General features: G+C 39.0%; 1 protein-coding gene across 1 annotated transcript in view; it reads left to right on the top strand.

The window, feature by feature from the left end:
- Positions 1 to 3,514: 3,514 nt before the first annotated feature.
- The window catches only part of LOC137184288 (probable G-protein coupled receptor 153), a 34,537-nt gene continuing 20,778 nt past the window's right edge, over positions 3,515 to 17,273 (top strand). The window contains exon 1 of the mRNA XM_067591795.1: positions 3,515 to 3,989. The gene's annotated coding sequence lies outside the window, so the exon portion shown is untranslated. The remainder of the gene's footprint in view (positions 3,990 to 17,273) is intronic.

A 17,273-nucleotide genomic window follows, 5' to 3' on the forward strand; every position in this document is an offset into this window, starting at 1 on the left:
ATGCAGCAAATATTTAATACACCAAAGACAATGGCACCAGAGGAAGCTACATGTCAAACTGCTTTTTCCCAGCCGAGAATAATGAAATGAAGGCAAGAAGCTGATTTCATATTTCCACTCATGTCTTTGCATCTAAATTGGAGGACTAGCCGCCCTCTCACTGCTGTATCCCAGTGTAGAGAGACTGACAAGGCTACTTAGAAGATGAATGATCCTCCGGTTTAGAAGAAAAACCATCAGGACTGTGAAGGAGGGATAAACGATAAAGCGAGGCGGTGTTGAGAAAACTCACCGCTTTCATTACAGAGTGACCCGCTTTGCATTTCCTCCTGGTCGTGCGCGCAGCTCAGGAACGTCTCCATCGTCAGTCATTTTCTGACAGCTTTACTTCCACACATGAGACAAGACACAGAAACCTGAACTGCGTCCACATTACACTTCAAGGTCACTCCTGAAAATAAGTCTGTCACTATGTGTATGAGGCTTCTGTTAAGTGTCTCGGCAGAAGTTGCAGATGCCGGCTTCACACACAAAACAGTTAAACAGCTCATTGTTTCCTTGGTTTTTTTTGTAAGTTGTTTTGTTTGTGCTTCCTGGAACACCTTCACAGAGCAGACAGTCCTGCATTCATCCTTCCTTTGTTATCTGGGCTTGGAGCCAGCAGGGCTTTCCTAGCAGAGGAGTAGGTGATGGGCTGTACTTTGTCTGGCCTGGAACCTCCCTTCTTTTTTTCCAGCCACAGGGGACCTTACTGGGAGTACTACTAAATTAGGCTACCTCTGACTGTGAGGCACACAAACTCCTCCACACAGGGAGGTAACAACCCTGAGAGGACGTGGAAGAGTAGACATACAGCGGGACCTTCAAACAGTGTTAAGTATTGAAGCGCTGCTGTGTCTGTGCTTGTGTGTGATTGTGGAGATGACAGTGAGAGTGGGGGCAGCCTGGTGCCAGAGGAGCCAGTGGGCGGGAATGCCTTCTGTTACTTTTTACTTCCAGGTCATCTAGCATCACACAGGAGAGACTAGAGAGGGACAGTCTGCCTCAGAACTCTCGTGCCCTGTCCAGTTCTAGTGAATAAACTCAAAAGTGCAAAAATAAAGCATGCTACACCTGTCTTTACCCATGCACCATCATGCCCAAGAAAGAAACTCTGCTCATTTTGTTGCACAAGTTTTATCAGAAATATGTTTAATTTATTCGCTGCAACCCATTCATTAAGCAAAGGAGGCCAGAATGAATTGATGCTCATTGTAATTCTGTAAATGGATTGCTAATTCATGCACATCCCGACTCATCTGCTTAAGGGGTCCTGGCTGAATTTATCCTGACAACTTCATAATGAACATCTTAAAAACTCTCTCAGATTCAGGCCAGCTCCTGCATAGTCATATTCAGTCAAATTTTACTCTGCTGTTCACTGAAATGACGCTTTTGACACGTCTGTGAATCAACTTGCGTCATACACTTTAAAGTTGCTAAAAATCAAGCATTTCCATTTGCTCATTTCCTTTTTCCCTTCACTCCCTGTCCCTTTTGTTCTCTCCCTGACTCACACACACACACCGGTTTCACGCACGATCAACTTCCGTTCTTTCATCTCGTTTCCATCTTCTCAGGTTGCGTTGCATCAAAAGAGTGTCTTCCTCAGCTTCTGTTGAACCTTTGAATTTTTAAGATATCCAAAGAAAAATTAGGGAAGTATGTGTAACAGTGTAAACTTGGATCCTTACAAACCTTTTTGAAATAAAAGATGTAGGCGCTACATCTCCCTTGGTGCAGAGATAAAAGGATTGCTGTATACAACTATTTGGAACAGGTTGTTAAAGGATAATTCAGTCTTTTTACAACCTGGGTCACGTTAACATGGCCACTATCTCCAATTTTATTGCTGAGATCAGGGAACAGAGTGACGTCATTAGACACGGCGTTACAGCTGAGTCCAACAAAGCAAGAAACACGAGTGCTCAGACAACCAGACAGGTTCTAAACAAATCTCTCGTTTATCCCAGTTATCTGAACCACTTATTAGGAAGTGAAACCATTTCATACAAAACTGTGTGCATGCACAGCTATGGTAAGCGCAACAGGCCAACCTTGAAACAGTAAGTGTTATGGAAGATCTAATGGGATTTGATAATACAGGAAACCTTTATGTTCCCCTCAGTTCTCACACTTGTGGTGGGCCAGCTAAATCTAAAAACACATCTCCTGTCCTCAATAACTGGCAATTTTCTCACCCAAAACACAATTTAGAGAACAGGGCTAAACTATGGACTTAGTTAAAACTTGTCTGGAAGTTTGTATGCTTGCTGCTGTAATAGTTTTCTGTATCTCAGCAGTGACCTTGGAGAGAAACATGTTATCACTGAATGTTGCTAATTAGCTAAGACCCAGGTTTTGAAAAATAATAGCTTATAGATTTAAAGCTGAATTGGTATTGGTATTCTCCCAAATTATGGGAGAAGCCTATGAAGTAGGTTAATTCTAAGAAGGAAAGGATGAAGGATTTTGTTTGACCCTCCACTAACAAGCAAGCTACCCAATCATCTGGCATTCATGTTTTCCTCTGAGAATCTGAAATCTTTTAGTACGTCTCTCTTTCACTGTGGTTTTGCACCAACTTTTTTAAAAAAACAACAACATTACCCTTAAATTAAGCTGACAGACTGTGTTGTTTATGTTGCAGTCCAATTATGTGCGCAATTTGAATTTAAACCTTGTGGGAGCACTTCAGCTTTAGGTAGTCTTGACTGGTTTAGCTTGGAAGCTCAGGGGAAATTTACTACCCTGCTTGCGAAGAAGCTTCTCTCTCTCTCTTTTTTTTAAAGGCATTTCATACTGAACCTGCCTGACTGTGTAGCTGCATACACGGGCAGCTCCCAGGTGTGGTTGTGTGTATATCTGTTGTAATGAATGGGAGGCGGGGAGAGCGCTCGCTGCTCATCAGACCATCCACCAAATAAATGGAAATAATCCTGATAACAGTGGCGAAAAACCAAGTCACCAGGGACCTCTCTTCGTCTCTCCTCTCGTGTAGGGCCTATTAGTTTTCTCACTGGGTACAATTTAAGCCCTGAGGGAGGAAAGCCGCTATTACAGAATCAAGAGGAAGGAGTCTTACATAACAAGTCGTATAATGTCAATGAAAAGGGCCCATTTAAAGGAGCATGAATAACGTGCATTAATGCGATTGATACGTATGGGAGGTTCAGTGCAGTAGTTCATCTTAAATAAAAAATGATGCATATAATGATGCTATAAGTGAAGTCAGTGAAATTTAAAGCTGTAATAAGCTGTTATAGTCCTCTTGCTGTAGAAACCAACTCAATCAAATCAAAATTTTAAAATAAAAAAACGCCTCCATGTTCATTCAGAGTTTACAGTTGCAGGAATGACATGACCTGTATTTATTCAAAGCAAATGTGCAACATGCAGGAGCAGTTCTCGCTCTGTCAAAAATGCCCACCTCTTTTCCATGAATTATTTCTTATTGCGTTTCACTCCCACGGCCACGGAGAGTCTGTCCCGCGAACGAGCCTGTGCTGTCGGGAACGCGCAGCAGTCATGCCTCAGCCGCCGCTCGCCCCGCCAGTGTCGAGAAATAAAGGAAGAAATTCGTCTTTTGCCTAAAATTACACCGGCTTTAGGCGCTCGTGCTGCCTCACGACCGCCCGCTTGAAGAAACTGAGAATTTTATCCCAACTCGTCGATAATCTGTCTTTTTTTTTTTCTTTCCTCCTCCCTCACGTCAATGAGACAAAGAGGGCAACAAGATCCAAGAGGAGTAGCTACAGCTGTGGTGATGTGGTGTGTCAGGGCTCATCCTTCATTTCGCAGGTCATTCCTTTAACTTGATGCTGTCGACACTCTTAACGCCGCACAGTTTGGGGATGTAAATGCTGGGAAGCTGAGCTGATGTGACACAGCGAGCATGTTTTCATACCCGGGGACAATTAGCGGATAGGAGCCCAGACGTCTTGTGAAAGGTAAGATAAGACTCACACAATTGGACGCAATAATTACAGATTCATTGGTTATCAGGTAGTTTTAATAGGTGTAATTTAAACAACAACAACAACAACAAAAAACAGCAATAAGGCTTCATCCAAACAGGTGGTGTCCTGCTGCATGAACAGCTTCGCTTATGAAAAGTATGTAAATGTAAATATGAATGTAACATTCCTTTAGACCTACTGAGAAAATCTGACCTATTTTGATGATTGCATTATAATCGATGTGATGATTTTCATGCAAGACAAGTGAGGGATGAAAGAAATGGCCTAATTGAAAGGTTGAATTACAAATATCACATACTGTTGCTATATTATACCCTGAACTGAGTGAGGAGCGTCTTTTATATGAAATTAAAACTGGTAATTACACAGAGCTGCTACGTGTGGGATTGTTAGAAAAAACAGATTAGGCACTGTGTTCAGACTGTGTTGGTGATAGAGAGAAACGCACCAGTAATTGGATTAAATAACCCAGATTATATTAACTATAGGCTGTTTTTTTTGACAATATTATGTATTACAGCCATTCTATCAAGATATAATAGATAGCTAATCTAATCTAATGTGGAATATAAGAATGTTCATTACATCCAATAATGAAGCTAAAAAGAGTAAAACTACTTCTTTTCAACATTTTTAACCTTTATTTATTCAGGGAAGTTTCACTGAGAAGAAGCTTCTCTTTTGCAAGAACGCCTCGTTCACATTCACTCAGTGACACACATTCACATCTGGAAGCTGCCCAGTACAACCACAGTCTGATCTGCTGGCCACTGGAGCAGTTGGGGTTAAGGGCTTTTCTCAAGGGCTCGCTTCTATAACCTTTAGGCCACTACTGCCCTACATTCAGCATGACAGAATGAAAACAGTCCTGAAACATCCACTCCAGATTGTAAGTTTGGTTTTTTTTAGACATAAAGACATATTGACTCCTGCCATTACAGTAACACACAGTCATGATAGAGTTAAACAGCCATAACTGAGATTTATTAGACATTTACAGCTCCCACACCAAACCAAATGATGTACACATTCACTTCCAATCACTCACCCTTTTCAGCCTGTACATAATGTTAATGAGTTATTGACAAAGAAACTAAATAATGACGAAAAGTGAAGTATAGCAGAGTTAGAAAAAGTGCTTTAAATATGTAAGGTCATTTATTTATGTGTGTTATATGTGCACCAGTGTCATCAGTATCTTTTTCACTGCAGCCGACAACAGACAATGAGGAGGAGGCTTTTCTTTGCACTCTTTCAAAAAGTATTTGAATACGCTTCCCATTAGAGAAGTCATGGTGGAACTAGAGGAGAGCGTGGATCACATGCAGTGACAGGTCAGAAAGTGGCCGTGATAGCCAGCGATCACATCCACTGCTCAGAGAAAGTGCTGTAGCCTACACGTGACAGTTGCTGCTACACCACAAAGCCTCACAACAGATCTCAATGTTTCACAGGGCATATGTGACATTTTGTTTGTCACACGTTGGGCTCTGTCGTTTTGTGACCGCGTCAGCTTGTGTTCACACTATTCTATTTTTCACTCACCCACAACACATCGACTAGAGTCTGTTTTGTTTTGGACTGGTAATGTGGTAATAATGACTGATTTTAATGATTTAAAAACAATGAGTTTCAAGATGCTTTAAGTTTCTCGCACTAGTTTGTGATTCCTAATCAAATTTTTTAAAATTCTGTAATATAAATCCTCTTCTAATGTATGACGTTATTCTACCACCTGAGTGTGTGTCTGTTTCTGAGACAAACTCCAAACCCTCTGCCATATGGTGCCCAGTGATCCAGCTACAGTCATAGCTGGAGGTAGCTTAACATAAACAGGAAGAGAGCCTCTAGGGTTACATTTGTGATGGAAAATTCAACTACTTACTCTGTGACAAGCTGGTCGCTCAGCTAAGAAAAGTGCTCACAATCTGCCCCAGGAACATCAAACAACATGCTGGATTCTAGCTTGTGACCTTTTAATAGCTTTTACCTTATTAGTAATTTTGTGGTGAGGCATCCTGTTGACACTGATTGCACCAGTACGGCTGGTAATCTTGGTATTTACTACAGCTTTGTGTTGCTGGAAAATCAAGTGCGGTAAAGGACTTGAAAATCACAGATGATATATCAGTGCTGGAAGCTTTCTGTTTTCTAATGACTGCACACTATATTTAAGAAAAAATATGTCATGTTTGGCTGCAGTGGGAGTTTGTTAATGCATCTTTATGGACCCAACAAAATATAATACACTTTCTATGTCGAAAACAAGCAAAGTAGTCTAAACTTACTTAGTTTCTTATAGACCAGCAAATTAGGGCCCTTTTCCAAGTTTCTCCAAATCAGCTGCATTATAGGTTTTAGATGCTTTAACTCACTGAGGATGTCTGGCTTTCATTTTTATGTTAATTGTGGAGAGAAGAAGACAACAGACTCCATTTAATGGCACTGCAAATTTCCTATTAATGCTTATGGCACCTTCCAGCTTGCTAAAGTACCTCTGAGCATAATGTTCTTGATATTGAAAGTTATTTAATCAGTGACACTTCATCTAATGCTATTTCATTTTTAAGTTCATGCTGCACCGGTGACATGAACTTGATTAAATGTTTGCACTCTTACACTGGTCCTAATAATACCTGATTCATTAATGACTGATTAAATGTTTTGTTACTGGTGCCAGTTTGATGTCTGAGTTTCAAAATAGCTAACAATTAGAGCAACACTTAATAATAATAATAATAATAATAATAATAATAATAATAATAATAATGATAACAATTGAGTAATAATTTTAGTCATTTTGTTAATGAAAAATGCAGAGCATTTGCTGGTTGCAGCAATACTTTTGGCAATACCTTGTTTTAAACCTTTCTTTAAAAAAAGCCTGATCCAGGAATAAGTAAAAAAGACAAAGAAACATTTGTTGCTTTTTGTACTTGACTCTTTGCCTCAAACTCAAGAAGTATGACCGCACTCACCCTTTTGATCCATTGATTAGGGAGGCTATCCAGCAATCAATAGTTTAAAAGATATTGCTTCAGTAGAGAAATTGTCTTAGCTTACCTCTCTTGACTGAAAGGTCAGAGGTCAAGGTTACAGAGCATCTCTGGAGCCTACTGTACTATTTCCTGATAACTGAAGCTGATAGAGTTTCACTGGCTCGGTTTAGGAGACTTCAGTGAGACACAGGGGCTTGAATCTCGGTTCTCTGGTGGCAGAGCAGGCTGCCAACTCACGCTGCCTCCCTGCTGTGCATTAGTGAAGTGCTGTGATTAAATGGAAGGGGCATTTGCTCACAACATGTTATTGTTGTTGTTTCAGTCCTTGAGTATGAGTGATTGTGCATATCTGCTGTCCGAAGTCGTCTGCTGTGAACTGATACCTTACGTTGACAGCTGCTAAGGGGAGTTACTCACTATGAGAAGACCATTATATAGTATATTGACATTAAGCTATCATCTTACTCTAATAATACCAAAATGTTTCATTCTTAGTTGAAAAACATACCAGCTACTGCACACTGAACTTTGGCCTTATGTTACTCCGAATAGACTGGAACAAAATGGTGACGTGGACATAATGCCCCGGGAAAATGGATCTGAGTAGCTTTTAATTTTTCCAGCATGTACCAGATGTGTGTTTTTCAAGTGTTTTCACCCATTCACCAATGTCTGAAAGACCAGGCAGGCCATTGATAGATATGATGTAGCAGAAGTATCCTTCTTTAAAAGAGGCTGGTTTGGCCTGTATTTGGGCAAATAAAACCTCCTGCAGTTCTTCCTGTGGAAAAAACCCCAAAACAACTGTAGTGATTTGATAGGTCAACTGTAGTCGACTGCACAAACATGAAATGTAACCTACATTATGTTGTATTGTAATGCAGATGATTAGGGCTGCAACGATTATTTTCATTATCCATTAATCTGCTGGTAATTTTGTCGATCAAACAGTAAATTGTTTTGTTTATAACATGTCTAAATAATGAACATTTTCCTGAGTTCAAGGTCATGTCTTAAAATGTCTCGTTTTGTCTGAAACTGTCCAAAACCAAAATATATTCTGTTTACTATAACGAATGACAAACAAAAGCATGGAATCATCACTTTGATGAGATAGAGGCAACACATTTTTGTATATTTTGACATATTTGCTTAAAAAAAATGACTAAAACCATTATTTGATTATCAAAATAGTTACAGATTAATTTTCTGTTGATTGACTGATTGATTAATCGACTTATCGTTGCAGCTCTACAGATGATTATAGAACCAACCATGAATGTAAAATGATGTCCAACATCATTTATGGAGTGAGAGCCATACAGACTAAACTCTAAATTACGTCCATGTCAATTTGTCACAAGAGTAAAACAAGAATTAAATTCACTGTACCTCAGTAGAAGAGAAATTTGTTGTTTCCTGTTTTTGGTCCAGTTTGGTCTGAAGTGTAAAAATCACTTTGTATTGCTTTGCCATTTTGTTTGAGAGTCTGAATTTTCAGTGTGAGATTTATGCCCTTAGTGCCCTAACAATCCCACAATGCAATGTGTTGCATTTGATAGATATGGAGATTAGTGCTGTGTGACTCTTCACCTGTCAGTAGTGAAGTGAAAATATTATAATTCCTAATTGTAGAGTCCTACACAGTAGAGTAAACTAGTGAGTATCTGTTATAGAGACAGTAGTGAATGAGGGGGTGACACAGCTTATTTGTCCAATATCACCAAACTCGGACACTCAATTACAACAACATTACGATATGACATGAACGAAACATTAGCTCTGAGTTAGGTTGCCTAATGATGATGTCATTAATGTAGTGCAGCTGATCTGTAATTGCCCCTTGCAGACACTTCGGAGCTGTTCAGCAAGAGTTACAAGGGGCTGTTTAAAGAAATAATAAAGAGGAAGGAGTACTAGCATGGTTTCAGTGCATTGTCACTATTAAACACTAAAAGTTTAATTAACAGTTTTATTTCATATTCTTAAGGGAAACATTAATTTATTTTTCCTGCTGAATGTTTTCTACGAGACTGATGCAGTTGCTATGCAACATACACAATTAGACATCCAGTCTGCTCCAGTGCAGTGCAGCAGCATACCTAATGTGTTAGTGGTTTACCAATGGCTTACATGGCTTATCTGATGAAGGGATGATAAGGACATTTCAGTTATTGATGACACAAAAAGTCCTCTGGCTGTCATGTAAATGAAAACAGCTGGAAGTTGTGGTCGGAGGGATTTTGACGGTGGTATGTTTGCTTGGAAGTTGAGCTGTTGAGTTTATCACCACTGGCTGCTTTATAAACTCTCCAATACTCTGCTGTGCTTCCTTTTTTCAGTATATAGAGCCCAATGAAGGGAGAGTGGTAGAGGTGACAGGAATCTTGATAGATCTTAATTAAGTGTTAGCACATTTTGGGGCTTAGATGCAATACAAAGGATTTTGAATGGAGCCACACAGAATAAAATTAGTAGACAGATTGTCAAGTAATGAGGTCGTAGAGAAGGTAGGCAGTCCTGGAAATGACTCCAATCACGCCTGCCTGTTTTTGTGAGAGAATAATATCGCCCTGTAAAAAGCCCTTTAGGGTAATTAGGAAAAATCCAAAGGTGTGACTGTATTGTTATCTATTCTTCCTTTCTTCCAGGAATACTAATCTGCAAAAAAAACCAACAGTTCTTGAAATGTCACAAATATCAGCCTCCTGAGTCTTAAAAAGGTTAATCACCTATGTTGTCAGAGGTGAGTCTCTCTGCAGGACAGTGGGTTAAAGCCAGTCCTGCTGATCATTTGTCACGCACGGAGGAACCTCTCCGGGACTCTCATTGATAACTAGATAATGAGCGCTCACTGGAGGTGAGTAAGATTGATAGTGTTTTGGCCACTTAGGGCCAATCTAATCCCTCATGGGGTGAAGGAGAGCTCTTACCTGCATTGTGTGGTTGACACAGTATACCACATAGAAATTGGCTGCAATTTTTTTTTTAAAAAAAGAAAAGATTTTGTATTATTTTTCAGACACATCATTATTTAAATTATTGAAAGATCAGCTATGTTGATAAGATAATAAAATGTGAAATATCAGATTTCTCCCATAGAAATGATCCATTGTAAAAAGAGGTCTTACAATTCTGATATTAGCTGAAATTCAATGTGTCCACTTCATTTACTTCTCCTTAACTGCTGAAAATGTCTCCTATGTATTATTTTACTATTCACTTTCACGCTCATCAGGCCAATCCCTGAACATTATTAATAACCTTAAAAACTCTCCTTCAAAACCAAGAAAATGCCTCTGGTAAATCCTCCTCCTGGCTAAATGATCCTGTGGTTCACAGAGAGAGCAAAGGGAAAACCTGCAAACTAAATGTTTTCTACATCTACATGAAATATCTTGTAAAGAGGAGTATAACTGGAGAGTTCAAGATAGTGTGTATGTAATTTTTCCAGGCTGATGATGAAAATGTTTACAGCTCATGAATTCAATTTAATACCATTAGTAGGATTTAATACTATTAGTATCCATTAAACCAATCCTCTATGTTTTTACAAAGAGAATTGATGCGAGAAGAAACTTCTTGTGGAAAAACAAACAAAAAATAATTTCAAGTCTGTAACATTCAAATAAAAATGTACAGAAGACTCAGATGCTAATTCAGGCTACATCTTCTGATCGTAGGGGTCAATAATGGTTATCTGATGACAGTAATACAAGCAGGCGGAAAAAGCATAACTAAGCAAAGGGAACAGATTACTGCCAGAGAAAAATAGCTTAGTTCATTTACAAACAAGAATGACCATTAAAATAAATAAAAAGCAGACAGCAGTGCATCTCTGGTAGATGTTTGTAATTGCTTTTAAGTGGGACAGGGAAATGAGTGACTGCACCTGTACAAGCCACTTAACCCCCAGAGCTGCAGAGGACTGCACTTGTAAATGTGAAGCAGGATGCTGCTGCAAAAAAATATACCTGCTTACTCAACTTTGAAAGTAAAGCACCTGTCATGTGTAAGCATCAGAGATGTAATATTAAACATTGAGACTGTGCTCTGGGGAAAGCTGTGCTGCCTCCCGGGGCAGAGTATTTTCCTCTCTGACAGCTCCAGGATGACTGGAGCTGGTCGGGCAATAAGACCCCGTCCATGACACCTGTCAGCAGAATGTCCATCCACCCCCTCCCCTCCCCGTCCCCCTGTCTACCTGAGTCTCTGCCAATTTGAAGCTGAGAGATGTGGGTCAGCATCACACATGTGCTCTGGCTTTCATGCTGTACCACACCCAACACACTGACTGACATTGTGCTGATGAGTGTAGTTACATAGTGCCTTGAAAATCATCACGTTCCTTGAAACAGCTTTCTGTGGAATTACTGGTCTGATCTCACGCAGACACACTGTCATCCATTTCGGCCTTTGTTTTAACAGAAAAATCTGTCTCTATGCCAGCCAAAATCTGTCAAGACACACTCTTTCTCTTTGTGTCTCACTTGATTATAGTTTGAAATGAAGAATGAAAAAATGTGCGTGTTTTTTTTTTTTTTTCTGTGGTCCAAAATGTGACTAATGTGCAAAGTGATGAGGAGAAGAAAAGCTCCCTACGCAGCAGTTTTCACCAGGCTTCCACTATGCTGATGGTATTTCTGTAAATGCATTTGCACAAACAACCTGTCAGCCTTTATGTTAACATCAACTTATACATTATGGTAGTGAATGACTTATTTTGTGCTTAGACATAAAAAAGCAGTTCTCAGTAATCTGTGTTGAAACACACACAAAATATAATGTACTCTATAAACAGGGTAGAAAGCATTGTGATACATGCAAGAGTCATTTTGCTGTTTTCGAATATTTTCTACAGCTCGCTGAGGGAAGATGTAGATTTGATCATGTTGCATTATTTATTGATCATTTTTTAACTAGCTATAGCTAACAAAGCTAATAGAAAGTAACATTAAACTCTATGATGACTTGTACCTCTGCCACCATCTCGTTCCATCTCTGTTTATTATAGCCAAAGAAAAGCACATTTTGATGGCAGGAGTCACAGAAATCATTTTGTCCCACCAAATTTCATCACGTCAAAAATATTAATTATTTACCATAAACTACCTTTACTCTAAAGCGATTACTTACGTTTGGATGCAAATGGTTCAGAGAAAGTGCAAAATTTGATATTAATAAAATGCATTTAACGTTACAATAATACATTTCTGTTTTTTGATCTCCCTTAACATTCAATATCTTGATGTTAGAAAGTCTTTACAGCGTGTTTGTAATTGTCAGTGCTGATTTCCCCTGTGTAGAGGACAGATTTGGCTCGGAGGCCCAGGGGATTGTGGGTGATCGAGCTGTTAGTTCCACTATGGAAGCCCGTCAGTCAAGCGTTTAAATAAAACCACTGCTACTACAGCTGCTATTCCTGTTACTACCACTAATGCTCCTACGACAACCACTATACCACTGCTGCTACTCCTATTAATACTCCTACATTAATACTCTTAAGACTACCATCACTACTGCTACACAAAATAATACAGTACTGCCCTGAAGCTGTTATTTTAACTTATTTTAATTACCAAATATAAATTGTAGAACATTAGTTTAACTCAGCTCTGACTGTACTTCTTATAAAAGAAAATGAAGAGGAAAAATGGAGAGAAAATATAAACAACAGAGCATTTGCACTACTTATTGTTTGAAGGGTTACTAATGAGCAAATTGGAAAGTTTTTACTGACCGTGCTCTTTAATGTCACTAATGTGATTCTGAAGAAAATCTCTTTAGTTGTAACTGCCAGTATTAACATGCTGTATTCACTCTAAAAGCTGCTGCAACTGCTGTAACACAGTATACAACTCATCCTATTTCATCCATATTTAACTCATCCTCATGTGTTCTTTCTCCTCTAGCAGGAAGAGTAGTTGTTACCAATAGTAACAAGTAAAGGGGATGGAAATAATAAACATAATGAAGTAAATTATGTTTTTTAATGGATGATTCCGTACATCATGATTTGCGTTCATTGTCAACATGCAGCATCAATGCGATGTGCTACATGTGTCCTTTATGTAGCGAGGTAGATTTTGCCCTATTAGACTCATCCAGTATTTCCCTAACTATAACCATACTTGCCATGCTCAGATATTGTAGAAAGCAAGATTTTAAAAATGTAAGCATGTTGGTTTTTCAGGATCATGCAATATTGTTGTTCTCGTCAGGTGACAGGGTTGGTTGGGTCTTTTCTTTACACAAGAGAGGAATGTGGTGAAGTTTAAAATTTGTTACTCAAGTTACAGATTGGATGTTCATGCCGTAAAATAATTCTCTGACTGGATCTAACTTGTAGTCTGCTGTTGTATTTCGGGTTGTATTGCAGAGTTTACCCACACTGTAGACATAATTAACTGTGTCTGCATCTTCCATTTCTGATCTCTGAATACGCACCGTGAAAACATAATTTTGGAGGCAGTGTAGCACAGCGTACTGTAGCGCTTAGGTGTACTTTTCTCGCATGTTTTGGCCTTGTTAGGTGCTGCTTGAGGAGAATTGCTGGTTTAATTGAATTTTTGTAAGAATGACAGAATTTCACCGAGCATAAATGTGCACAAACAGAACTGCTTAGATACCAGAGAAAGTGTAAATTGTGCTCATGTTGTGCATCAACATTGGCATTATTACCCCCTCAGATATTCAGCGGTTAGCTGTGGATTCTCAGTAGAGTCTTATACAGTAACACATAAGTCCTCAACTCATCTACTGCCTTATTTATGGGTATTTGACTTCTACATAAAACCAGGAACTATCAGAATGTGAATATTGGATCAAAATAACATCACCAGTTTTTAAAAATACCATCCATTTGTAGTTGGTTTTAAATCTCCATGGTACTTCAAGCTGTTCCCAGAGGTAGCAAAACTGCAGTTGCTTGTAAACATCCTGGAATAACTTAATTGCCATTTCTTGTATTTAATAGAATGCTGCCATTGTCCCTCTCGAGCCTCATGAGTCACCCAAGCAGAGGGGTCTGGAGTTGATTTTTCTCCACTCTCTGCCTTCTTGGTAAATTACAAACACAGCTGGACACATAGAAAGGGGAATTGTTTTGGTATATTGTACCTAAGTTGAAACATGGCTTATCTTGATTACAGAGCATACTGTTGGTTAAGTGCTCTTTTGCAGTGTCTCTGTGGTATTATGTGACCTTTTATGAGCAATTCCCACGTAAATGGATGTTACTTTTTATTGAACCTGCATCACAAGGTTATATGCCGAGGGACCAATTCCCTCACTATGACTAAAATATTTTCCATTGCCTTTTCTAGCTTCTAGTTAAGCCTGTGAATGCAGGAGAAGCACAAGAAACTAGAATCAAAGTCCAGTGTTAAACCAGAGTAAATTTGGGATCCATGCCTATTAATGAAGTAGTACATTCAGTTAATTTGATCTGAAGGATTGAACTCTTCACTGTAAAAAACATATTCCTGTGCCTGACAGATATGTACATATTTACAGTTATGTAAACAGAACATGAAAATGAACAAGAAAGGAATTTATGACGCTGACTTACAAGACATAGTGTATTTGATCTCTTAAATTGATCTTGTGATCAGTTGATCATGAACTTTTACTCTTTGGTCAGGCTTTCTGTCCATCATGAATTAGGTCAACTCTAGGTAAAGGAGCTGAGGGATGAGTTTTTATTCTGACATGTAAAAGGGGGCTTACATGTTATGATAACATGAGCTATTTGATCAATTAAATAGCTTGAAGTTATTTCTGACTCTATCACAAACTGTGCTTATTGTAGTCAAACATTTCTGGTGCCTCAAAATGAATTATTAATTAGTTTGACACCAAATATGGTAATGTTACCTAAATAACAAATAGAGGTTAATCAAATGACTCTCCATAATATGAAAGGAATAATAGTGATGATGATCCCCCTGAAAATCAACCCCAGTCTGCAGCACTTTTGTTTTGATTTTAGTTTATTGCTTCGGTTCAAATCCCAGCAGCTCTCACAAAACTGAATTCAAGCTAATTTATTTTATAAAAGGCTTCCAGACTGCAGCTCTTGGGTGGCCCAAATTTTCACCCTTTCTTTTTGGTCTTTGTATCATGTCAGTTGTGCACTCAAAGTAAAAACAACTACTTAGTACTACTACTACTTACTTTTTCAGCTGATAGATGTATACGTTTTCTTTCCTATCAAAAGTAATCTAGATGACTGTTTCTGTACATCCATGACCACAGTGCAAACAAACTGCTAGTAGCTATTGCAGCGTGACTTTTCACAGGGCAGAAAATAACCGTTGCTAAACTAACTAGCTAAGACATGTAGTGACAATGCCATAAGCCTGTAAATAAAGGGAATGAAAATCAAGCTAATACAGCTGAGGGTTCAAAGGATTAATGGAAATGAGTAAAGTACACACTAAAGTGTCACCCAGAACTCGCCTCTTAACTAATCATTTCGGGAAAAAGCAATTTTAGCCATTCTAGTTATCCCCAGGCTCCATATGAGGTAGTTCTACTGTCATGTGAAAGGAGAAAGTGTGGAAAAAGTGTTGAAGGGGTTTGTTATATTCACTGTTCATTTCAGCAGTGTTTTTTCTGATCCGTGGCTCGGCGACTGGAGGATGACACGAGCAGAGCTGAGTGAATTTATTTCACAAATTCACTAAACAGTTTCCTGGATAGAAGATACACAGTCCGTGCATTAAAGAAAAGGGTTAGGGAGACACAGTAAAGCGTATTCCCACTGTGAGGAAGATGTAGAGGAGGGGTGGGATAATCGACAGGAAAACCGCAGGTGCTGCAATACTGCCAACAGCTCTCTGTGATTTAGAAGTAGAGAGATATGAAATTACGTTTTATCAAATCATACCATAGGCTGTGAGAGAGCTAGTGATCCACTGTCTTACAAACATTTATCCACCACAGAACAGTTTGGTCTGTTCTGTTGTAATTACAGATTGTTCTACTAAGTGTGACCAAACTTAACTTCCTCACTCTAAATATTATTATCATTACTCACTCCTTTACTTGCAAGGGAAAAAACACTTAACCCGTGTTTACTCCGTGTTACGTCTTTGTCTTGGATTGTTTTCCTGCATCTATCTTTGTTGCTTCCAAAAACAAAACAGATACGCTATATTTTCCTCATGGCACCAGTTTAGGTGGACTGGGACTTGGTTCAAGCTGTGGTGGATCGTGTGACACTGTTGAAGTGTTTAATGTTTGACTCAGCTGAGTTTTCAATCCTCCGTCAACACACAGACTGCAGCTCAGTCCATCTCAACCACCTGGGGATTCCTGCATCAAAGCTATGAATCTTTTTATAGCCTATCCCAGCCTGGTGTACTGTGTTTTTTGTGCTTTTTGATGGTGTGATAACACTTTTTAACACAATGTGTTTTCTTTGGTTGTCTCCATAGTGAATTGTTAGTGGAACAGTTGCTTTGTTATCTTTTTTTAAATATCTTCTATTTTGTATTCGGTGTGTTTACATTCACACTGCAGTATTACAACTAAATGACGTGCAAACAAAAAGTCACATGGACCTTGAGAAGCTTGTTTATTAGACAGTGAGATCATTACAATTATGTTGGACTTAGGGGTTTGTAGTTTTCCTCATAAAGACCACAGAAGAAGAAATTAAGACCATAGAAGAAGAATAAAAAGCTGAATATAAGGGTTAGTCCAGACTGTGGTTCAGCCTCTGCTCATATTGTTATTCACAGCTTTCTAAATATGACATACTTCTGCCTTTCACATGTCATTTTGGCATCATTTCAAACTGTAGGTGTATTGCTGTAGTACCATTACTTTACTGCTAACAAACTGTGCAACATTTTCTGAGACTACACATTTTAGGAGTCAGTTGGAGGCTAATTGCTCTCCCCTGGCCAAATTAGTGAAGAGCTGGATGCTTCTTGAACTAGCAGGATATTAGCACAACTGAATCTGATTGGCCGCACCATCAGAGGGAAGAATGAGAGCGAAGAATTAGATCGTTGGAAGTGAGAGCAGGATGATGATGACATGGGTCTTGTCATTTCCAGTGTCCCCTCTCAGGGGTCTTGCCCACAGCACATCAGTGTTTGGACAAGCCAAAAGACAGGAAATAGATGTGACAACATGCTACAGCTGTGCCAAGCATTTTTCACCCAGCAGTGGGGGAACAAAAGTCTTTCTCCTCTGATGATTCTCTGACTGGAGCTGTGTTATGTAGGAAATGACACTGAAAGAA

The sequence above is a fragment of the Thunnus thynnus genome, chromosome 6 (genome assembly GCF_963924715.1).
Source record: "Thunnus thynnus chromosome 6, fThuThy2.1, whole genome shotgun sequence".
NCBI classification, from domain to species: domain Eukaryota; kingdom Metazoa; phylum Chordata; class Actinopteri; order Scombriformes; family Scombridae; genus Thunnus; species Thunnus thynnus.